At 41.3% G+C, this 26475-nt stretch overlaps 1 protein-coding gene across 3 annotated transcripts in view; it reads right to left on the bottom strand.

Moving 5' to 3' along the window:
* LOC114548452 (uncharacterized) overlaps nucleotides 1-26475 on the bottom strand; it is a 336064-nt gene that overhangs the window by 27463 nt on the left and 282126 nt on the right. For all 3 annotated transcript variants that reach the window (XM_028568420.1, XM_028568421.1, XM_028568422.1), the window contains exon 4: nucleotides 5917-5990. The gene's annotated coding sequence lies outside the window, so the exon portion shown is untranslated. The remainder of the gene's footprint in view (nucleotides 1-5916; nucleotides 5991-26475) is intronic.

The following is a 26475-nucleotide window of genomic DNA, read 5'->3' as shown; positions in this document are numbered from 1 at the left end:
TGATCGGTTGACAGCTCTGCCCCTCTCTTCACCCGAAAGTGTCCAAAACATACGGCCTCAGATCAGATGAAACGATTATGAAATCGATCATTGACCTTCGGCCCTAGGGTGCTCTGGTACCAGGTACACTTATGAGCATCCCTATGTTCGAACATGGTGTTCGTTATAGACAATCCATGACTAGCACAGAAGTCCAACAACAAACAACCACTCTGGTTTAGATCAGGGAGGCCGTTCCTCCCAATCACGCCTCTCCAGGTGTCTCCATCATTGCCCACGTGTGCGTTGAAGTCCCCAGCAGAACAATGGAGTCCCCCACTGGAGCCCCATGCAGGACTCCAGTCAAGGTCTCCAAGAAGGCCGAATACTCCGAACTCCTGTTTGGTGCATATGCACAAACAACAGTCAGAGTTTTCCCCCCACAACCCGCAGGCGAGGGGAGGCGACCCTCTCGCCCCACGGGGTAAACTCCAACACAGCGGCGCCAGCCGGGGCTTGTGAGTATCCCCACACCCGCCCGGCGCCTCACACCCTGGGCAACTCCGGAGAAGAAAAGAGTCCAACCCCTATCCAGGAGTATGGTTCCAGAACCGAGACTGTGCGTAGAGGTAAGCCCCACCAGATCTAACCGGTAGCGCTCCACCTCCCGCACCAGTTCCGGCTCCTTCCCCCACAGAGAGGTGACGTTCCACGTCCCCAGAGCCAGCGTCTGCCGCCCGGGTCTGGTCCGTCGAGGCCCCTGACCTTCACTGCCACCCATGTGGCATCGCACCCGACCCCAACGGTTCCTCCCACAGGTGGTGGGCCCATGGGCTGTTTATTCATGTCATACTAATAAAATAGCTGCAGTTTCCCCAACATAATTGCGTTGTTCTTGATTCAATCTGTATTGGTAGCTAGCTGACCAGTTAGCTAGTGAGCCAGTAAGCAAAAAAAAAAAAAAAAAAAAACCACACACAGCTAAAACCACACTATCACAGTATATTTCACATGCCAATGTCACCTTTTGGATTTTACCAGGTGGACGGGGTTTGTTGTAATGCTAGCTAGCTACTCAGCAAAGCTGAGAGACGGGTGTGGTTGGGGATTGCAGAGGGAATCTCCAGGACGGCGAGGATGTTCGATTGCCGTTGTCAGCAGAAGGAGAACATCTCCCAGCTGCCCGATCTCCCCCTTCACTTTTCTGTAATCTTAACTATTCGTTTTGGTGCTTAACCCACCTTTTGTCAGGTTAATTTAGCTAGCTAACTGTAAAGACAGCTAAACGTGAAGGGGGGAGAAATTCGGCAGGGAGGAGATTTTCGGTACAAACAAACACTCTAGTCTATCTATACAGCTAACGTTAACGTTACTAGTGAATTTATTCGTGGGTTAGCGCAGTGCTGCTTTTATCCATGGTCTGTTTCGATCATGGATAAAAGCAGCACTGCACTACTAATAACTTTATGAGCGTGTTGAACTATGTTGTAACCCTATAATGTTATCCACCAAGCATTAGCTAGCATTAACATTAGCTACTTGTCAACCAGCACATACATTGTAGTAACATTAAGCTGGATTAATATTAGGGCTGAAACGATTCCTCAAATAACTCGAATAATTTGATTACAAAAAATCCTCGAAGCAAAATTCATTGCCTCGAAGCTTCGTTAAATCAATGTAATAAAGTTGTACGGCAATAATAAATATTTACTTTGCTGTTTACTAAGTATTTCTTACTAAGTATTTCTTATCCGATTACTCGATTAATCGATGGAATAATCGGTAGAATACTCAATTACTAAAATAATCGATAACAGCAGCCGTAATTAATATTGATATGTTTCAATAAATAAGGTTTCTGCTGTATTACTGTGTTGCAAAGTGGCATGTAATTAATCACAAAATTATGCCTTTTGGCAGAAAAAGCAGTTACCAGTATTTTATTCTGTGACATTGTATGATTTACAATTACTCTTGAACATAGCATCTGGGTGCCCGCGTTTTGACGGAAGTTATGAGTAACTAGATGGTGAAAGGTTATATGACGCCACTGACAGGCGACTAAATGAAACGTGACGTGTCTGAAAATAAATTAACAGATTTGTCTGGGTTTGCCATTTGATGGAAACATTTGGGATAGTGTAACTACAACACTCAACAACAAAAAAATATAACATAGACATTTTAATGCAGAAAAGTTACATATTGGACCTTTAAGGGAGGAACTCCCTTTTTTTTACCAGATATAGAGTAAATTGCAGCCTTCCTATACTCCCATGTTTCCAATTAAAGACCCCGCCACTTCCCCACACGTGCACCAATATGTATTGTACAAGAACCTTTTCCCACACCTCATTTTTTTTAAATTTTATTTAACCTTTATTTATCCAGGTAAGTCGATTGAGAACAACTTCTCATTTGCAACGACGACCTGTCAAATTCACACAGTTCCACATTCATACCTGGAAGCTGCCCAGTACAACCACAGTCTGATCTGCTGGCCACTGAGCAGCTCCACTGGAGCGGTTGGGGTTAAGGGCCTTGCTCAAGGGTACCTCAGTGGTGGTAATGAGGGAGGGACAAAGCGCTGTTCTTTCACTTTCCCCACCCAGATTTTTTCCAAAGCTGAGTTCAAAGCAGTGTAGCTGGAGTACCTGACAGGAAGCCTCTTTGTCCTTTTGTGCCTGGGCTTTTGAGATGTGCGCGACGGTCTCTGCTTCTCTTTCTACCTCTGTAAGGATGTGTGTATGACGAAGTGGCACTGTGTGCGGACTGCTCTTTTGAGTGGCTGCTTTGTGGTCAGTCCATACCAAGACAAAAGATGTGAAGTGATGGATAATTTGTAACTGAGGTGCACAGAGATTGTTTTCAGTAAAAGAGGTTTTAAAAAAGGTGAAAAGATAAAAGTGTGCGTGGCTGATGGAAGTTTTCTCTCCCTAGTGATTTGAGTCTCATGCTGAAGATGTAGAATTCAACTCTGCATCCAAACATGAAAAACAAACTTGCTTACTTACACACACACACACACACACACACACACACACACACACACAACACACACACACATACTTGCAATGAATTGAATTTCACTGGAGCTTGTCCCACTTGTAGTTGCTGTTAGCGTGCGCATGTATGTGTGCATGTTATTATATGATTTGGCTTTTGAGCGCAGGATAATCCTCAAAACCCTTGGTAATCTGGGTAAATTTTAGATTACTCTGTATCAACAAAGATCAAAATAGGCTTCATTGCTCTCTCAAATCTTCCAGGGCACACTTATCTCTTATGGTGGTTGAACAATTGTGGCCAAAACACAGCTCACTGTGGTGAACATATGCATGCGTGGAGTTGCAGTACACAACAATTTGTATACAGTTTTGTATTATAATTTTTACCTGAACAAATGATGTTGGGGATGAGTTCATGAGACAAACTTAGTACTGGAGATTTCTAAAACATGTTTTGACATAGCTTCAATGAGCATTTTACAGTTTTTTCTTATAGGTATAAATGAGATTTAGAATACTACTACTTAGAATACTGAATAATTGTACAGGCCTCTAGACATTATTCAAATAAATCAACTATTTGGCACATTGTTTACACTACACAAGCAACCTAAAAAGTGCAAATTTGGAGCTTAGGAGTTACTTTTGTTGTCTGGAAGATTCATACTTTGAAGTGTTGAGTTTTTCCACAACTGTAAAAGATGCATCTCCCTGAAACACAGTCTTATGGTCATCTGAAAGATCCACTGTATGTTTAATCCACTGATAAATTCCATCCACTTTAATTTTCTGCTTTAATCCTGCTATATTTTGAAATAGGGATCTTTACCCAAGAATAATTCTGTTGGAGTGCTTTCACTAAGCCCATACACTGCAGATTTTTAAGTTTATAAATAATAACAAATGTATATACAGTATATTTTACTGCACATTGTTACAATATGTGCATAAAATGGCATATAAAAAATGCATCAAACACATCAAACAAACCTCTTTAAAAATCTTTTATATTTTGACTTCTATGGTACCCTGAGTTCTCACGAGAGCACAATTTGAATTTGCTCAGCAAGTCACTCTGGCATCGAGTAATGATGCTCATTAACTATGCCTTTGTAGCCGACCTGCACCAATCACATCGTTGTATCTGATATAGGCGGGCCAGAGGCAAGCTAAACCGATGACGACAGCTTAATCTAAGCGTATGGGGCTCTGAATCCGTCACCCTGTGTATTTTTGTGGTTGGTCGTAGTGTTATCCAATTGTGTGCAGTGAGATTTTCAAATGCATGCTTGGTGCCGCCCCTCGATTTGGGCCATTTTCATTACTCAATGCCAGACCCTTAATCATTTCGGATTTGGGTCTGGATTTCCAGGCTACTTCTAAGGCGTATTGTCTTATATATATTTAATAAATGACAATGTACTACAGATGTTGTAATGGGCTGTATTTTTTTCTACAAGTGTTCATTTCTGTGCAAAAAAACAATGTGATTCTGCTTATCTCAAAGAACACCATGAAAACCCTTCCGATCTGGACACAGAAAAAAATGTATGTCTGTCTTTAGAAGATGAAATAAATCCCAGTGGCTGCCATGAAGGAAAAAGAAACATGCTTCGTGACACTGGCTTGTGACCCCATTAATGGACTCTCAGTGGGCCTGGTGGCATCAAACAGAAGGCAATGGGAGTTAAGTTTTCTCTCGGACTCTTGGTGCAGAGGAGCCAAGGCACTCCATAAAACAGTGTGAATTTGTAAAGCCACAGTCTCATGGGAAAAACTCTGGGCCTCCAATTTCTCTTCCGTGTACCTCTGACTTTTGCTTTATTTTTTAACTACACCTCACAGCTGTCATGGGCATTCCAAGACTACAGGAGAATTGTTTTTCATGAAGAATAGAAAACTTTAGGAAAAAGCCTTTCCTGCCTTTTAGAGAGACTAAAGCAAACTTCAACTTCAACTTTATTTGTGTCCCCGAAGGGCGATTAGGTAGAAATGTTTAAATTAGGTACTAAAGCAAAGCAAGATTAAAGACCATGACAAAGATACTTTTATGCACAGGATTTAATTATAATATCTGCATGGTAGCACTGTACCTATGCAGGCCAATAAAGAAAGGCAGTCTCATGATATGGCTGTGTCTGGTAACTAAATCGTGATTTTTATCACTCCAATAATTTCCAAAATCAGATTCAATTGAAAATCTGGACAATATGACACTATTAATCAATGCATCACCACCTGTAAGGATATGTAAATGCTGAAAACATCTATGCTATAATGAATTAACAACTGTAAAACTGGTATTGTAACATTACCTCTTAAAACTATATACTTGAGCTATGTAGCTTTTTGTTATCTCAGTACAGGTTAAAGAAATACATATTTTAAAACATTCTACATCACCAGTGCACTAGTGACCAAGTGAGAGTAATCAAAACGCTTTTTAATCTAAGGCAGTATGTATGTAATTTACTTCATATTCTGCACTAATAATGAGATATTGTATATATTTTAACTAGCTTTTGGATTATATACTGTATATAAAAAAAGAAAAAATCATAAAATTACATTTCTGTTAACTTAAAAATGTTTCTTTTGTATTTTTGGGTTGTTTTCTGCCTTCGTTAATGAGCCGACAGTAGAGAACTAAGAAGGAATGAGGGGAGGGAGAGATGGGAAGCAACATGCAGTAAAGCTCCCTAGTTGGACTCGAACTGGAGACGTTATGGTCCGTAGCCCCCCAGGGTGCCCCAGAAGAATTAACGTATGACTGATCTTACTTGATTTATATTTATCTTGTTGACTGATACAGTCAGAGATTCGCTCACAGGCATGTAACATGTTCTTGTTTTGAATTTGTTTTCATGTCGCAGGTCAATACACCGATATTGTAGGATTAAAAAAAAAAATAGAAAGGAGAGCGTACTTGGGTCTGACAAGATAGCATCTGTCTTGGGTACAAACTGGTCACAGCGTAGTCCATGGTAGCCCTCCTTACACCTGGGACAGAGAGAGAGAAAAAAAAGAGACAGAGCAAGATTAGAAGTAAGACAAACCAAGCAAAAAGTATCAGAGTACAGCATGAACTATCAGCCGAAGAGACTCAGATAAGGAAAGTTGACAACAGGAAGCCTAAAAAGAAGACTGAATGGGCATGGACGGTAAAAAGTGGAGTGCTCACTGAGGACTGAGGTGGTAAAGGGAGATACACAGAAACTGTCGAGAGGGGTGGGATGAGAAGAAAGAGAAAGGAACGGGAAGATAGTTGGGCATGCCTAAGCAGCGCCTGCAGCCTCACTGATAGCACATGACTGACAGGAATGCCAGGTCCCAATGGAAGAAATGGGGTACTGGGATGGAGAGTAGTTGGCGTAATGCAGGCTATTCAAGATCTACAGTGGAAGGGAAGCTGCCATAGTTGGAACTCAACACTCATTTAAACAAAGTCCTGGCACGTTCCAGATATTTGCCTTCATCATCAAATAAATACTGAAGATCCCTCAGCAACTGTCACAAATATTTCCACCGGAATTATTTGAAGTTTGGCTGAGTATGTTGCAATATCTCAGCAATACTCTCGTCGTTATACATTATTATACACGTATCATTCTTGTTAATGATTGGGGATTTTTACCAGTCCTGTGCTGATGACTGAATGAATGAAAAAAACACTTGAAAAACACTTGTTTTATACAAATGTATAAAGTTACACAACAAATCAGGTCAGAAATATAAAGTTTGGAGTTGTTTCTCTGCACTCAGCCCTAGTTTGGCACAATGCTCAATCATTTTTCTCTCAAAGAGGACTTAGGCATTTTTTTATTCCTATCTTCAGTAGTGGCCATACTGTGGGCTGATCCATCCCTCTGCTCTTTCACGGCTTAGGGGAGACAATTGAGGGATTTGCTTTGATGTGTCTGTTCAACATAAACTTGCACATGAGTGAGCGATTGTCTATTTCCTATTTCATCGGTCGATGACATATTGTCGTAAACTGCGGGGATTTACGCTCACACATTTATCTGTCAAAATCTGTCCACCACATTTCCGCAGTGTCACCGATCCCACATACAGTATAATGTATTGGATGATTGACAGGGAGAAGTGGACCATTCGGTCTCACTCAGCTTGGTTTGACCTGACAGCTTGAAGAAAAGAAAAAAAACAACACTGCCATCAACAACTGAGCTATTTAAAACAAACTGAGCAGCAGTGGAGATCACAACTTTTTGGTAAGGCTGGGATAAGAGTGAAAACTGTGATAGGCTGTCATCTTTCTTTGTTTTTACATCTCAAGCCGCAGTTTCAGCTTCCATTTGTTCAGTGTGTCTCGGCTCAATATGTGCAGTTTCTTATCTCTTCTGTCTTGTCTGTAATGCAGTTTGGAACTGCACAATTGATGGAAATAAATATGATACAGTATATGGTCCTCTTATTTCACACTGGCTCAAAGCTTTTTCACTGGGTGTCCATTTTATTTTTTTGTTTTAGTTTGCGCTTGTTTGGTCATTTTGTGGCTCCAAAGGAAAATGGTTGAGTGTTGTTCAGATTAAGGTGGCACAGTGATATTTTGGTACTTGTTTTGGCACTAAAGAAAATGCACTTGCATTTCCACCGGTGGAGACAACCTCTAAGCACAAGTGTGGCCAAAACACATGAGTGATGAAGCTTTTAAATCAGCATGGGCTGAATGTTTGGCCACTTGGAGGCAGCGGTAACATCTGTGACCACAACAATGACATATTATCATCTTTTAAGTTGACATGGCGAACCTGTTGGCAATCAGTTGCCTATTTACACATCCAGCAGACACAGAGCAACATTAGCCTTCATTATTAGAAATCGAGTTTCTGGTGATCAGGGGCCTCATTTATAAACGAGGCGTACACACAAAAGAAGGCGTACACCGCTCTCTACGTAAGAATTGTGATTTATAAAAAGCAAACTTGACGGGAAAATGTGTGGTCCTCCACGGACAGAAACGGGTGATATGAGAAAGGGCGACACCGATGGCAGATAGATGAAACACGTGAAACTGTGTGAATCTGAGACCATTGTGTAAAACAAATCAAAATATTCCCTTTATTGATGATATGAAGAATTCACAAAGCCATTCTTACAATCAATATCCTACACAAACACCTGTTTGATCCATCTGCGGTGAAAAACAGACAAAGTAAAACAAGATACTATTGTAAATTCAAACAAAGATACTGTATTTGCAAAGAAAACTCAAATGTTCTGTAATTATACTGGCATGTTATGGAATTTATTCTCACGAATAATACGACAAACAGGACAAATAGACTGATGCTGTTTTCGATGCCTCCGTCTGGTGAAGCACATCATTTTAACATGGTCATCATATAGCCTACAATATCATAGTGTTTTATATTTATGGCTTTAGATTGTTTTATTTTTGTTGTAAATGTTTTTATTGTAGGTCTAAAGCATGTTTTAACCATTGTGAAAGGTGCAATAGAATGTTTTACTAATTACATGCTCCTTGCGCAGAACTATTTGTTATTTAAGATTTGCTGGCAAACAAGTGGGCTCAGAGCTGGCTCCGGTCCTGTTGAATCTCTTGTGCTGTTTTCGGCCCAGCGTTACAGAGGAGCACTCGGAGAATTCACGCCTTGCCTGTCCAACTTCAAGAGGGGTCAGCTCCGGTGTCCCGTGGCATAAACACTTTCTCGGGGTAGCGCTAGGCGTTTTTTGCCTTAACTTTAATTTCGGGACCATTTCTTTTTAATTTGGGCTATGGTCCGACCTATGAGGCTGTGGCATTAACTGCGTCTGCAACATGTTGTCACTCTACAGCTTTTTTTGGCATTAGTAAGGCCCACACTGTGCCCTCCAAAATATTTTCCTAACAAGAACTCTCTTTCTCCTCTCTAACAAGAACTACAACTTCACATTGAGTGAAAGTCCTTTGCTTTGTTTCCCTCTGTGCGCATGTCGTCGGTATGGATGAATATTAATTTTGGGCGTTTCACTGACTATTTAAGGGCAATTATGGGCGTGCCACGAAGCATGATGATTTATAAAGGGAATCCAGCGTAGGACGTGCGTGCGCTCGGTTTTATAAATCCAAATTTTTCTGTGTGTACTCACATCCTATGTTTCATTAGTACGCCTCTTCTGACCCAAATTTGCCGCACAGTTTTATAAATGAGGCCCCTGGTGAAGTCCAATATTCACTCTAATTTGTTTGTTCTCCATGAACCAAAAATATCTACTTATTTAATTAACGTATTTAACAGTTAAACGCTCCACTACTGTATGTTCACAAGCTAGTCTGTCTGCCTGCCTGTCCTTTGCTGCTAGAGAGGTAACAATGGGCGCTTAGTAACCTGCAGCTGTTGGAAATGACAGAAAATGAGAGTGTGGAGAGCGAACCAAAACGGTAAGGTTGCATGTTAGAAAACCAAAACAATGAAGTCAAAAACACTGTGATTCTCTATACAGCTGAGTGGAACTGCAGAGTCAGGTTTTTCACTACAAACAATCCCTTCTCCTCCCATCAAACTTAACAATTTGTTTCATTGTCATTATAAAAATACAGATTATAGCCTCTTTAACAAAATTAATTGAAAGATACACAAACATTTCAAATCATGGGTGTGCTTGAGTGAGTTTGAAAAGCTTTTGAAATCTGAGTGCCGTTCATAGTTCATCAGTGCCGCTGTCAAGCTGCAGGGCGTGATCGTTGGAACGGTCATTTTGTGTTATGCGGCAGTAAAAATCTCTGTAACTGCACCTTCAAATATTGGGACTCATTACTGTTCAACTGATGTGTGAAAAATACCCTCGAATTAAACCCTTTGAATCTTAAAACCTCAAACTCTTTGTGTCATTTCATTTCCAAGGTAATAAGCAAAGCACACACAAATCTCTATAGTTCTCTGCTCAGGCAAGCAAAGGAGGGGATAACGAACTGGATTCTCTCCTGCCATTGTCTCTCCCACAGCCAGACTTCTACCTCTTCTACCTAAAAAAATAACAAATGCAATACACTGATATTCTCCAAACTCTCTCTCAACTTTCTTTCAAGCACATACAAACACATACACGAGATTATGTTATGTTGTCCTATAGAGCAGCACACAGAGCTACCAATAGAACAATAATATCTACCAATAATATGACAATATTTTTGGACTGACTATTGCTGCTACCTGCAGATTTGGGGAAACGCTCCCACGATATGATGACCAAACAAATTGAAGGATTTATTGTGATGTTATTATAATGCATATGGTAGTTCATTGTATTCATATTGCATATCTCTTGATCATTTGTGAGCCAGGACGGGTTTAAATAATAATTTGCACAATAAACGTGCTGAATAGCATCAGCTGGATGCTCATGGTCTTTGTTCATAATGCCCTCAGTATGCATCTTTAAAAAAATTAGGTGAAAGCCAACATGATTTAGATGATCTGAAAAACACTGAGAACAAATATGAATCAGAATATCCATTTACGAATCATCATTAATTACACAGAAATATCATCAGAAATAGACCATTAAATCAGACATTTTACAGTGAAATGGAATATGCAAAAGCACGCACCAATCCCAATGACAAAGATATCAGATTAATAACCAAATTAAAACTGCTTTTGTATGGAGAAATTAATACAAGGCCACGGTGGGATTTAAAATAAGGGAGAATCCCAAGAGAAGTTGGAGTTTTGACACATATATCTAATGTTAACCTTTTGCTAGAAAAGTTGTCAAATGCATACTACAATCAACAGTGAACCTTACTGATGCTGACACTTTCTGGGGGGCCCGATATAAACTTTGGGCATCCTTATGTTGTCAGTTAAAAACAGATTTCTTGATTTGATATAAATCACTGCCCCTTTATTGTCAGTGTGCCAATCTGAGTCAGCAAGCCAATCGTGTACCGTAAAAATCAGGGAGGAACCCAAGGCGACCACTCAGATTTCAAGGGTAAATCGTCCCTCCCCTCCCATTGCTTGGCTCTGCCCTACATCACAACTTCTATCCTTGGGTGTGAGCTGAGACACCTGGTTAGTATTCTGAATCACAAACCCAAAGGCAGAATGCCTGTCTGGCTTTCTGTTAACGTCTGGGCTTGCTTTCTGTTTGTCGAGTCTCCATCTTTCCCCTCCTACCATCTTTGTAACATTGAAATAAGCTCAGCCATCCCTCAATGAGATGCTAACAAGGCTTTGCAAATGTGTTTGTGCGAACATGGCGTTGAATGGATGATAAACTGTGCGATAATGACGTGCTTTGTGTATGTGTTTGGGTGTGTATCTTCAATGAGGCAAATGGGGGAACAACAGCTTGTATTTATGTACAGTATACATGCATGTCGGTGTATTTCATTAGGGGTAAATCTCTCAAAGAGAACCCAGATGTGCGTTTGTGGATCGGGGCACATGTGACAGCTTCCTCAAGTGTGTTTGTCTTTATCGTGCAGCAGCTGTGTGTAGTATGTATGAGTGTATGAGTAGCAGCTATAGACTCGAAACATATTTTTCCCACTGCTCAGGAGCTTTCTGTGTCTACCCAATTGCTTTTAACACATGTTCAAGTCACAGAGAAAACACACCTCTGAGTCTGTAGGATGACGGAGGGGTGGGGGAGCGCTGCCTCATGACTAATCGCCACCCTGCCTGTTAATTAGCGTGAAGAAAAATTGAGGAAAGTGTGAGTGCAAGGGGAGGGAAACAAGGTTCAAGGAGGAGAGAAGGGATGGGAATGTGATCATGTCAACCAAACTTTCCATTTAATCCCTGACGCCCATGCATATTAGCTTCCACGTGTCCTATAAAACGCCATTTGAGCGATAACTGCTGAGGCAAAGGGGAAGTACCATGGCGTACATGGTGAGAACTGCTTTTGGATGCACAATATCTGGTGGCCATTGATAGTTATAACAAGATAAATTGTGAAACACAGAATTCAAAAGGGGATTAATCCCTCACTTTTACCAGCGTCTGTTTACGCCATTAATGCATTTGTGCGGTAAATAATGTATGAAGCAAAGACTTAGCTTAGCCTAGCATAAAGATTTGAAACAGGGGAAAACTGTGCCCATTCAAGAAATGTTTGCAATCATACACCCCCCTCCCCCCACAAAGCAAAAACATTGAGCTTTTATGCTTAGGTTGAAAGGCAATAAACAAACAACATATAGGGCCCTATTTTAACGATCTGAAACGCAAGTATGAAACGCAAAACGCAAGTAGCTTTGTGGGCGGATCTCAAGCGATGTTGCTATTATACCGGTGGGATAAATGGCTCTTGCGCCCGACGCAAATCTTAAATGGGTTGTATTCCAAAGTAGCTAGGTGTGGTTTGGGCGTAACGTGCAATGAACCAATCAGAGCGTCATCTCACATTCCCTTTAAGAGCAGTCGCGCTTGTTCCATGGCGGATTGCTATTATGACGGCGGATTTGCCTGGCGCACACCAGCGGGAGCTTTCCGGGATGCGGCAAAGTAATAAATGCCCGTCTTGCCGGGTGGCGATGTTGCTGCGGCCTCTCGGGCGCATCTCCTCAAGTCTGGAGAAGATTGCTGCAGCCATGGAGCGTGGGCCTCCAAACACACCACCTGCACCTGTTGTGCCCCTTCCTCCTCCCCCCCCCACTCCATCTCAGTCCACCCGCTCCACCAAGAGGGCATCGCGCATTACTCCCAGACCAGATCCCGCCGTAGTTCAACATCACGTCTCCTTAATTCCTCTAATATTTCCTCATTTATGTCATCAACATATCCATGATTCATGGATATGTTGTGTAAATCACAACAAGCCACAAAGAATGCTGCGACTTTTTGAGGACTGTACTGTAAAGTGCCTCCTGATCTATCCAAACACCTGAAGAGCATTTTCAGTAAAATTTTTATGGTTTGCAAAAATGCGAACTGCTGTGTCCGCGTTGTGCACACGCTACATTATGGCCAAGCATGCGCCCCTAAAATAGCATCTGAATAACGCGCTACTGACTTTAGACTAGCGCCACTGACTTTAGACCAGGTTTCTCCTGGTCAGTGGTGGATTTGTTTTCTGAAACTGCAAAATAGAACCAAGTAACGTATGCGCCTTAACATGCCTCCTCTTTTCGCTGAACCGCCCCCGGGAGCGCAAATACATTCCCTAATTTACTGACGTGCGTCTGTGGAGGCAAAAGTCCGCTGTGCGTCGGGTGCAAAATAGGAATGATACATGCGTCTGTGTACAAAGGCAATTGCGCTGAGTGCAAGATAGGGCCCATAATGTGTTAGTGAGCTTTAGAGGGGCTGTTAAGCAGATTTTGTTCCCTTTGGACAGAGCCAGGCTAGCTGTTTCCCACTGTTTTTATTATTTATGCTAAGCTTGACATGATAGTGGTATCAATATTCTCATCTAAGTTTTGGCAAGAAAGCAAATATGCATATTTACCAAAATGTCAAACTATTCCTTACACGACTTCTTGTCCATGCTGGCTTAAAAGCTGAGGTTCAAAGTTCACTCGTGACTTTAGAGATTGGTTAGATACAAAAATGTGGTTATTGAATGAGTCACCAAACAAAACTGGTATACTGTGCAAGCATTAACACTTAAAGGGGTGATAGAATGATTATATAGGGTATTTTACACTGTTCCTTAAGGTCTCCTAATGGGGTATGTAACATTGGTTGGGCTGAAAATTGCCCGAATGCTATTTTATTAGGCCCTTAACTACCCTGTGAATATGGCTCTATTTGGAACAAGAGCTTTTCTTCCAAATATGGTATGCTCATGAATATTCAGTATGAGCTACGCGCTGATTGGTTTGAGCAAACTACATAGAAACACATGGGAGACTGACAGCAGGTCTCATTGCAAAGTTATACATTGTTTGTTGGGCTATTACGTTATTAAATTCACTTCTGAGACTTTTTTAAGCGAGAAATCAACTATATATAGCTCAAATATGGGACGTTTTACGAAAATGTATGGCTTATTGCAAATTTGGTAAGACTGTGTGTCGGAGTTTAGCTGCTGGTGCTGCCTGTGTTGCTGCCTCGCTGCACGGCCTGCCTTCCTCCACAGACCCCGGCCTGCAGCTCCCCTCTTCCTGCTAGCTAAATGGCCCGTGTGTGAAAGTGATAGCGTGGTCAGCGAGCTTGTTACACCAGCAATCTCTTACAACAGTTCCAGTTAATCTTGGCTGGCTGTCAGTATAACTAGCTATATTTACAGTTAGAATTTTGTCACGCCACTTATACAACATATCCCTAAAGGTCTTATAAAGCTAAAAACGGTGTCCGATTTCAAGTTAATGAATTTTTGTGAACAGTGCGGGTTTCGTTATCTATGACTGTCTCTTCAATCCTAGCTATGTGTAGCTAGCTACAAATCACGGAGAGTTAGCTTCATTTTTGGCGTAATTTCTGTATATTTACAGTTTGAATTTCATCACGCCACTTATACAAGATCTCCCTAAAGGTCTTATAAAGCTAACAACGGTGTACGATTTCAAATTGATGAATTTTTGTGAACAGTGGGGGTTTCATTAGCTATGACTGTCCCTTCAATCCTAGCTATGTGTAGCTAGCTACGAATCAGGAAGAGTTAGCTTCATTTTTGGCGTAATTTCTGTATATTTACAGTTTGAATTTCATCACGCCACTTATACAAGATCTCCCTAAATGTCTTATAAAGCTAACACGGTGTCCGATTTCAAGTTAATGAATATTTGTGAATTTCAGAGGAATTCTAGGAGGAGCTAGCTCTCATTGATAGAGCTACATCCAGCCGCAGGCTCTATCAATGAAACTCGCGGACAAGCGGCGTTTATTTCCCCAATCGTTTGTTTAAATAACTCAACACATTATAATTACACACATTAAAAGATTAACTGGAACCTGTGGTAACAGATTGCTGGCGTAACAAGCTCGCTGACCGTGCTCTCACTCACACACACCGGGCATTTAGCTAGCAGGAAGAGGGGAGCTGCAGGCCCTGGAGCTCTGTCAGAGCACCAGCGTTTAGTAGTCCATTATCCTAAAAGGTATGGAGTGCTGTGGGCTGCCAGTCGTGACGGAGCTCCAAGTACCTCAGAGCAGGCCGGGGTGTGTAAAGGAAGGCAGGCCAGGCAGCGAGGCAACAAAACAGGCAGCACCGGCGCTGAACTCCGACACACAGTCGGACAAAATTTGCAATTAGCCATCCATTTTCGTAAAACGGCCCATATTTGAGCCTTACATAGTTGATTTCTCGCATAAAAAAGTTTCAGAAGTGAATTTTGTAATGGAATAGCAGAGATCTGCGCGACCTAGATTCAGAAGACTACCTGATCTCAGGTCAGTTGTGTAAATGTTGGGGCGTGACCGTTCTCTTAATACACCCATGGGCTGACAAAGGTTCCGGTTTTTGAGAGGTTGACGTCAACTTCCAGCTTTGTTGGGATTCGCCCGTTTTCAGCGGCAGTTTCAAAATATGAAATTTTCATAGTAAAGGGGTGTCAGTGGGACTTTGAGCTTCTATGTATGGCCTATTTACCCACCGAACTGTCGTTATTCAACTATGACAGGGTAAAATCGGTTTTGCATTCTATCACCCTTTTAAGTTAGCAGCCAGCTAGCTATGAGTGGTTAAGGTTATATAGGGTTAGGTTAAAAGACAGGGTTAGGGTTACATCTCTATACTTATAAAGTAAGTCACGTCTTCATGTATAATAATTATAAAATAGATTTTTGTTGCGTTTGGCCTCATATTTATTCATGACAGCTGCATCTGCTGATAAAGATCATGTGACTGAAAGCTCCAGAACATATGCTAAATGGACCTTGTACTAAGACTGTTTTGTCAATTGAGATATTTATCTTATCACATATGTAATCCATCCAGAATCATTATCTTTTTGTTTTATGTGTATGTAAACTTTTGAAGGGTCAAGGAATACACATGTTGCATGTGCTTTGGCCAAATGTTTAAAACACTAGTATTTAATTAAAACACATTTAAGTAGGGCCTACTGTAACTGCTTAAATGTAATTAAATACAGCAATTGTTGTTTTTCATGGTGGCTATACTCTGAGCTACAGTTAGCTGAAATTTTTCTGATTGAAGGCAATTGGTTTTCTAAGGAGTCCGGTAGCTAGTAGAAAAGTCCATCTTTCATTAGTGTCACAGTTGAATGGAGCAGGGGAACCCAAACGCAGGAGACTGCAGACAACAGGAACTTGAAGAGGACTCTTTATTACAGGTTTAGCACAAGCAAGGTAAACCAGGTCTCAACATAAGCAAGGACGCAACAAAGACTGAACCGAAAGCCATGACTTAAATACAAACTAATCTAACGAGGGGATGAAGTGCAGCTGGGAGATGGGCGGAGAAACTCAGGTGAGAGGAATGAGGTGATAATGCATGAACACAGGTGTTGTGGTAAACAAGAGGGAAATCAAAAAGACAGGAAGTAAAACAAGACACATAAGGAGAGTGACATTACAAAATAAAACAGGAAACAGACTAAAGCAAAACCCCAAGACCATGACAATTAGAACATTTGGCATCCTGTAGAGTGCAAACTTAGGGTTAATGCCACTTTAAAAATGAAGGTGTAAACACAATTAGAGCCTCACTCTCAATATGAAAAGCTTTCCAAGAGCATGTCTTGATTTATCTATATGACTGGGCTTTATGACTAAAGCTGGCTTAACCCTGAACTGCACAACATTGCTATCAACAGCTGGTTAGTTCCGTTTGCCAAAATGAAATGAATAACTTTTCCTGGTGGCATAAATGCATTACTTAGAATACTACTAAACCTATGAAGAAGAGACACTGCATGCTTCTAAAACTTGGCGCTTGATCTCATCTACACATGATTGGAAAGTTAACAGGACGTATCTACAAATAACTTGAAACACAGATAATGTTGGACTGAATCCATTTTCCCTTAATTACCTGACTTCTTGGAAACAACTTTCTTCAGTCTCACTATCAAAGGCAATCATTATTTGGCAGCAGGGGTTCTTGCCACACTCAATAGACACATTTATCACACTGAACCAAGTCTTTTGACTCACTGCCACATCTCATACTGCACACCAACTGGTGCAGTTGATGTTGTTAAGTATTACTGAATTGGGCGTTACCCCTAATCTCCATAACTTGACCTACAAGTCATGCATAATAAAATCAAGATTTGCATATGCATGGCCAGAACAGATGCAATGTGGTATTATTTTAATTTGATAAATATTGAGTCAATTCACTGTGTGGGGATTGTGAAAATTGTGGTATTTTAATACCATATTTTTTAGATATAGCACCTGCTGCAGTCGGTGATACCCACCCATCAAGTGTATAAATACAGCATAGGAGGAGGTAAAGGCACACAGTTGATTTAAGCTGCATTCGCTTTTCCACCGCAGCCTAATTTTTACCACTGGGAAGGTTGGGATGACTAACGAAAATAATTTTTTTATGAGCAGATAAGACTTCCAGTGAGCTAATTTCCTTTATAATAAGAAATGCGCACATAAACATATCCCTCTCACACACACACACACACACACACACAGCCGCCATTTCTGCTTCACTTTCAGTATCAAAGCCTAATCAGTGGCTGACACTTCTCTCATTGTTATTGATGGGGTACGAGGAAAGAATAGGCTATGAGTTGGTTGCAATCTGCCCAGATCGTCTATGGTGAAAAAAGAAGAAGAAAAAACATGATACAAGGCCAAAATGCCTCCAACAAAGACAGTCTTCTGCCGTTATCGCACAAGCCATACATATCTCTATCTGTCTTTTGCAGCAGTGCAGTGGGGAAGGTACGGTGGACATGATTTATACCTTGAGCGAATTTGATGGATGTCTATTACTGCGTGTGAGCTCTGTTTACATACAAGAGTGATATGCAGCTGCCAGGATGTGTCTGTGTTCAAAGCTTTTATGGTACACCGAGAAGAAGCCTGAAAGAGGTAAAGCTAGAAGGATGGCTGTCACTGAAAAGCTTTTCTTTCTATTAAAATAACTGAGAACGTGTGGATATAAGCATAATGCGAGTATAGCAGTTAAATAATTGGCATCATAAATTTAGGTCTATGTAATTACTTTGATGACAAAACAGAGCATTAATAAAGCTATTTCATTTGCTGGGGACATGAAAAGTATGATGTTAATATTTAGCGCTATACTACTGTGATTAAAATCTAGATTGTCAGTCAAGCAACTGTTTGTCTCAGATATTGTGCATTCAACTACAGTTAATTACAGCTTCATTAGTTTTCTGACTAATGAGTCACTTTACTGTTATAGTAAATACATTGTGAATAAAGTTAAGTAAGGTTATACTGTCCTCATTCCTTTTATGAGGTTTCACTACTTTTTGGATCTTATCCCAAATACATTTTGCTGGTGACTAGTGTTTACAGTATATTGCATTTTCTTGGGCTGTACCATGGTATAATTGCTGCTGCGATGTCCCCATTTTCCTGCAGGGATCATTACGTTTTCATTAGCTAAGACAGTAAACAAGGCTGCTGCAGCCATTACATTTGTCAAGATAAACACACACTTACACAATCTCACTACCAAATGTCATCTGAACTAACTAGCTAAATCAAATATTTCAAATAGGTGCATAACAAAAAAGAGCAACACAGAACACAATGTTCTGGTCTGGTGTGCCCTATCTACAGTGCTCCAAATAGTCATTAAGCTCTTGGAGGATGAAGAAGTCCCGGCTTGTTTGCCTTGCACATAAGCAGGGCTGAATGTGAAACTGGGAGCTGGCACTGTATCACGCAGGAGTGCACACTACATCATGACGGTGCTCCCAAGCTGCGAGTCTGTAACAGGTGCTGTTTCAAAGGACCAGAGATAACAGAGGGAAAGGAAAGGGGTTGAGGGGAGATGGACACAGTGAGAGAGGGTGGGGAGGTTGCTGCTCAAGGGGATGTATTCCTCTTCATCTTCAGAGATTTCTTTTCGCTTTCCCTTTCTGGATGTGTGTTTGTGCATGCACGTGTGCACACAATTGCAAAAATATACTGGCAGACTTGGAAATTCTATTATGTTTTGAAGAGAATAACACTTTAAGCTAAGCTCTTGAAAAATAAGGATGAATTTTATTAGCATATATATATATATATCTATATAGGTGAAATATTCATAAGATTTGCACTTCTAACCCTGTATAATATGAGAGTTCTGCATTGTGTACTATTAACCCCTGCAAGTAACCTTCCACTGGCTTCCCACCTATAGTGATCCATAATTTAGAAGTGCACTGCTTAAGTACTTCCATACTAGACTAAAAGAAAACAAACAGCTATGAAGATTGTCTTTGCTATTTGGAACAAAGGACATTCTCTTCTTTGTCTTCTTATCTGTAAATATAAGCACGGAGCAAATCTAACATGGCACATCAAGGGGAGATAACGTTATCATCAATCAGCTCTGTTTGTGGTGATCATCTGGTGTGTTTGCAGGAGACTTGCTAAACATCATTAATAAATGTGGGTTTGCTTCGAGGTGCCACTGCAAAACAATCAACAGCTCATATTCCAGAGTGAAAGCCACGTAGATAACCGACTATCACTGCAGTTGTGTTGTTTGTTGCACCATGTTTCTGTTAATGATGCTATATGAGTCATGCCCCGTGGCAATGAGTAATATCTTCAGGTGATATTTGAATCCTAACTGACAACAACATTTTCACTGAGGTGAAACTGCATTTATTTTGGCCAATGAAAATGAAGGCCGGAGCGGTTTCTGCTTTAGGTTTGTCTTCCATTTAGCTTGAAGGGGGTACAATTTTACATAACTCTATAATGCTCAATCATGCTTAAAGGTGCAATATGTAATATTGACAGCTAGTGTTTAAAATAATTACTGCAGTACAAAATAACACTAAATAACTCACCGTGAACAGGCTACACGTTGTAAACAGCTGTGGCCCGCCTTGACTGGTCCTCGGGTAACTCAGTACTTGGGATCACTTTACTGGCTGTGTCTCAATTGTTTTTGAGAGTAACCAACTCGGGTACTCTAGCTAATGTTATATAATTCAATGTGAGTATATGAATGTTGAAATTACATTAAGTGCCCGTCCCTAGTAGCCGTGATAAATTAGCCTGAAGCTAATGCTTAGTTACCTGATCAGGAGAAAATTTGCTAACTCTGTGTCCTTGGGCTCTAAGCTGTCTCCATCTTTCAAATCAACGTGATCTCACAGAATTCCGTGAAATGAACACAGCCCCTTAAGTTAAGGAAAAGGTTGTGGATGGGCTTACGTTTCCATGACACACGGGACAACAACGGGACGGTTGGGTTTAGGAAAAGAACGGGATGGTTGGGTTTAGGAAAACAATAGCGGGACAATAGCGGTACAACACAGGACGGTTGGGTATAGGAAAAGAAGAACGAGACGGTTACGGTTGGGTTTAAGAAACGTGACACGCAGGACATGATCCCCGGTGTCCTGGGTGAAAGTCCTGTGTTTGACCCATCCACCACCCCAACCAACCTCCCTACGCGGATTTTTGGGCTTTCATACTACTCACTACGGTAGTCGCTCCTAATGCTACGTCATCTTCTCATTGACTTTATATTGCCATTGTTTTCCGTGGTGGCCACGCATTCCGTGCCACCACCACGTAACGAGTGTTAACAGTTTGCGATAATTTCATGGAATTCTGTGAGACCAGGCTGTTCAAATACATCTCCAATATTTACCTAGATTTTCAAATTCGAGTTGGGCCATTTTCATTACTCAGTGCCAGACCCTTAATCTTTCGGCTTTGGGTCTGGATTTCCAGGCTATTCTGCTAATACCAATAAGGAAGAATTTGGGTGCAGGGAATACAGATACAGGCTTACAACTTCATGTTAATTTAGATTCCCACGTTTTATCTCTAATCAAAACAATTACTCAAAGCAGTGGTTTTATTGTCCATAGTTATGGTTCTGTGTCTTAATCTAATGATAGTCTCACATTGCCAGACATTCCTCCACAGCGCTGCGGAGGAGGGTCTGGCACAACATTCTGGGATGGAAAAACATGCTCTGGTTTATTGGCATTTCTTTAAACCAATCACAATTGTCTTGGGTGGTGCTAAGCGCCAGATGGAGCCACAGTGCTGTTGCAAAATAGCCTTGGGAAGGAATTTGTTTTGGTGGAACATGTACATTTAAAGGTTGTTTTAGTTGCGCAACAGAAAACTCAGGCTAGCTGTCTCAATTTACCCTGCAGAGATCAGAGGAGCAGTTAACCATAGTCCTTTTAATTCGACCAGAGTTTAAAATCACAACACCAAGAAAGCAGAAGGTAACAGACATCTGGCCGAAAAAAATGACATCCGGTGGAATTTCAGCGTCGTGGATATAGACTAATCTAATGATGTCTTCTTTGAGGCTAAGGCATTGCTATGCTAACACAGTTGATATGCACTGTTCTTGTTTATATTGTACACTTTCCAAGATGAAAAGAGAAATAAATGTCTGAATATTTTGACCGAGATCACCCAAAAAATCATAAAGCTTATGAGAGCCGTCAAAACTAGGGATAAGCCGATATGAAAACTTTGGCCGACACTGATAACTGTTAGCATTGCTGTTATGGCCAATAACCAGTGATGCCACATAACGCGTTACTCTAATCTGACCACTTTTTTCAGTAACGAGTAATCTAACGCGTTAGTATTTCCAAACCAGTAATCAGATTAAAGTTACTTATCCAAGTCACTGTGCGTTACTATTTTTGTCATTTTCCTTAGTAAAAATATATATTTTTGCTTTCTTCTTGCGTCTCGGGGAGTGAAGTCACGTATGCGACAAGTCATGTTTTCAGCATGTGGACAGTTCACATGTACCACGCAGCGACACAAACGTAAACAACAATGGAGGGAGGAGAGAGTACCCTCTCAGTACAAGGTTCGTCGTACACTCTGTGCTGGTGGCGACAAAGTGCTATCTAGCTACAAAAACTCTAGGCTACGTCAAATTTGAAGAAACATTTGGAGTCGCAGCACTGCCGTGAAACTTACAGATGGTCGGGCAGTAGGCCTATGTTGTAGCGGAAAATGCTGCCCTTAAACATGGTTGACTTGCTCTCTTTCGTGCCATAATAAACCAGATCCCTACTGATGGCAATGCTGAGGTGCCTCACAGTAAACCGGTTGTCATTTTTATGTTGAGGCTGTAGGGGTGTTGTCGGCAGTTTCTGAATGTAACTAATAAAGTAACTTGTAATCTAACTTCGTTACTTTTAAAATCAAGTAATCTGTAAAGTAACTAAATTACTTTTTCAAAGTAACTGTGGCAACACTGCCAATAACCGATATTTACCAATTTCAATATGGTCTGTATATTTCTATACAGAAGTAAGTTTCTATGATAATCGTATTTACAAAAAAACATGTAAAAATAATCTTTTTTTTTCGCTTAACATTTAGAAAAGCCCATAAATCATAGATTTACTGCATTGTTTCCTCTCAACAGGGCCACCGTGAAAAATGCATGTAATTATAAATTAATTGGATTATAAATTAATAACTATTAAGGATCAAAAAATAAAATATCCTGTTTAGGTTTTAGGACTAATAACAGCTTTTCCTTGGTTGGCGAGGGAGAGATCACTAAAGCATAACTTGGGAGAAATGGCTTGTTACTAAAATAAGAATAGCTGGTTCACCTTAAAGCCAGCCCACCTTAAGTTAACGAGCCTGAGCTGAAGTTGTCGCTAGTTCCGTGGCTAACCACCTTCACTTTAACTAGCAGGTAGCATGCAAGACAAGGGAGCTTAGCTTGGGTCTTGAGGAGTATACTAGCATTTATTCACCAACAGATAAACTGTACACACTTTGCTCTGCTACATTTGAAGCTATAGCATTACTGCTAACTTCATATTCACCGACACACACACTTCCCTGCCTTTTTTTCTCTCTCTCCACCGCATACTGGCTAACGTGTGGGCTTCAGCTGCCACTATTTGCGTTTAGGCTGTGAAATTTAGTATGGCGGTTCTTCGTATGAGTGATCAAATTTGTTGAAGGATTTGACAAAGGATTGACACGGCATCTTCGACCTTGCAAGTATTGCATACAGCAATTCGCAAGTATTCTCTTTTCACTGTGAAAAACATCCAGACCACGGACATTGATTCATCTCTGTCATGTAAATCTTACGATGCGTCACAAACTGTGTGGCCAAAAAAACACCCACCCACCCACCCAACCACACACACACACACACACACACACACACACACACACACACACACACACACACACACACACACACACACACACACACACACACACACACACACACACACACACACACACACACACACAGGGCTGGGTACCGAATGTCGATACTTTTATGGCACCGAAAAAGGGTGCCAAATTTCGGTTCCAAAAGCGTCTGAGCGCGTAAAGCGTGTTTTACAGTAACCGCAGCCCAGCTGGCACGTGCATATGTGACGTCATGAAATCACCGTGACTATTTATACCTGCGCTGGTGGTCTTAACAGCGGTGGCGCTAATGAGCAAAGGCTACCGACGTTGCTCTTTCTACGGACTAGAAGAAGAAGAAAAAGGTAAACAACGGCAGAACTGGCAGCAGCATTGCCGTCAATGATTCGATTTGATTCAATGACCTACTTCGTCGGATCAAGCCTTTCATTCACCATAAGAGAACTCATCTTAACCCAGTAAGTTTACAAGACAGACTTGCAGTCACTCAGAGTCCTGGCATCCGGTTGTCGGCGAATTCATTCAGGCCTCCTGTTTCCGCTTTGTCACAAAAGAGACGTGCGTGACCTCGGCTCGGATATTACGTCATTTTGACATCATGATGGCGCGCGCCACCTTGGATGCGGCTAGTATAATTCACCTTTAAGCGCAAGCTTATCTGTCCTCTCTGCACATTGACACAGAGCAGAGCTCCGACCGACACACACACGGAGAGGTGCGGACGGAGTAAACTGTCTGCAGTTTTGTTGAAGTCACAGAGAGTCACGGTTGGTTTCAAGTGTAGTTACAGTTTTTTAAAACTTCACGCAGACAGCGTTTGCTGCGATGTGATATTAATGGCGAGCCAAAAGCGGTCGCGGTGCTGTTGACGTTACACTTCCTCTTACTAGACAAGCAGGCACCACAGTGGTTCTCTAGTTTTGACATGAGTCATTACTTGTGAGTGATCAAGTTTAATTTTTATTTGCGAACAGCCTGTTTAACTCAAAGTTATTATTGGTGCCAAGAATTACAGTAGATGCAGCAGCTCATTTAAGAATAAACTGAAAACTCTCCTCTTTGATAAAGCTTATAGTTAAGAAGTGAGGAGTTGCAGCGTCCGCCTAACCCGGCCCACCTGCTTCTCTTCGTAGTCATCAGATTTATTGATCATATAATCAATAATATAGTGAGAGTAGAGGGAGGCAGGCCAGTACAGCCTCTCATCAATGTTTTCATTTGTTTCCTTTTGTATGCATCCTGTCCCAGAACTGCTTGTTACTAACCTAGCTCTGGGGAGTTTACTCCCTGGAGTCCTTATGTTTCTTCTTCATTCCCTTCAAACGCCCGGCCGTGTCCTGCTGCATCTGCTGCACCCACCCATGCTCTGCAGCGCCATGTTTCATCCCGCAACATCCTGCTGTGACATCACCACAGTGGGCGCGAGAGTGACCTGAATAATTCACCTCCCACTAGTAATGGGTAAGTGAAGATGTATTTAACATCATAGTCTTGTCTGCACACATTGTATAAATGGGGGATTGTGTCTTTGAGATGGTGATCCTCTCAGATCACTTGCATTTTACATAGAGGAAACATGACGTGAGTGCATTCATATTGTGAATGGATTTAAAAGGTGATACAGAGCTGAAAGAAAACACAATCTACATGCATTTGCTTTACATGCTTTCAAATATGTTTAAGTGGCAAATCACCTGTCTGAAAAACAACTCTGTATCTTTATATATGTGAAATCATCTCAGAAAGTAATTTGTACAAAGTAAAAAAAAACGAAAAAAAAAAGAACACTTGTCCTTTTATAAGCATGAAATGATGCTCATCATTTGCTTAATGTCAATTTCCCTGCATTTTTTTACAATATGAACAGTAATGGTGCCGGGGACAGATAACTGAGAAGAAATTACCTTTATCTAAACAAGTGCTTCAGTTTGTAAATAAGCGTAGCATTAAATGCAGACGTCTCTTGAATATCATAGGGCGAGAGAGATGTTTTGCTGTAGACTAGCAATTTAATCTAAAAGGTAAACTTCACCGATTAGCATTAAGCTTTGTATCAGTAGAAACCTGATAGTATTTTTGAATGACCATGCTTCCCTCCCTCATGTCCCCCTGAGAGGGGAGATCTCTGTATTGAGGGTCTGGAAAAAAACCTCAGATGACGCAAAATGACGATTTTTGCGTCATCTGAGGCTTTTTTGCCCAGAGGCAAAAGACTACAGCCTGTATGCCTGTATTAGGAGCCACTTCCGCATAGCCCAAAGGGGGTTGGACTGTCGGCTTTTTCCGGAGATTGCCGAGGAAAAATGTCAGCCATCTTGAATCCTCGCTTAGCTTCTCAGCAGGAGCAGAAACAGTTCATCCTGACGGAAATTTTAGAACAACAATTATGTGCATTCAAACTACCGCACACGTGTACCACCGGGATACATTAGAACACATCGGAGAATATGCAGGACACTTTATTACAGACGGAATACTCCACACACTACGTGAGCTTCGCCTGCACGGAGACCAGCGGTGGTGCTCGATTCCTCTGGCCGGTGAGGAGACCTCATCAGTGGGGAGCGTTGAACGAGTGTGCCGGTGGAAAGATAACGCTAGCCGGCCACCTGTTCCACCAGTCCTGCTTGCAAGTGTCCGCTCATTAAACAAACTGGACTACATCCAACTTCAACGAAACTCCCAACGCGAGTTCAGAGACTGCTGTGCTGTGTTTTTGTTGTTGTGGAAATATTGCTGTGGACAATCCAGCCTGCTGTCACCGGGTAAGATTACTAGTGGAGGTGGGCTGTGTTACCCCGGACTGCCTGTTGCAAAAATGGGGTGATTTTATCCAACTAACTGCTAACTGCTGGTGGAGTTTGTGACTGTAAAATGCCGACAATTCTAGCTACATCCCACGCAAATGTAGGGCTGTGTTTATACTCGATGTTTATACCACAGCCCACCAAGAGCTAATGCTAGTAGCTATGTGTTAGCCTTCTTTTATTACATGGCTTGGTTGAATTCTAATGTAGAATACGGTCTGTTATTTCTTGACAACAGACCGCTGCTAAGGATAACACACCGTTGCCATGCATAGCAGAGCGTTGCCATGGACACAGTTCACTCTGGAGCTATCAATCAATCCGCTGAAAGAAGTCCGGATAATGTATCAGCTGTGGCAAAAAAAAAGCATGTTTTAAATGTGTAACACCACTTGAGCCACGGTGAAACGTTTTTTTCGTGTATATGGTTGAAATGACAATAAAACACTTGGCTTGGGAGTG

This window comes from Perca flavescens, chromosome 21, assembly GCF_004354835.1.
Source record: "Perca flavescens isolate YP-PL-M2 chromosome 21, PFLA_1.0, whole genome shotgun sequence".
Lineage (NCBI taxonomy): Eukaryota > Metazoa > Chordata > Actinopteri > Perciformes > Percidae > Perca > Perca flavescens.
The sequence above is the reverse complement of the archived record's forward strand: the minus strand, read 5'-3'. Positions and strand labels throughout refer to the sequence as shown.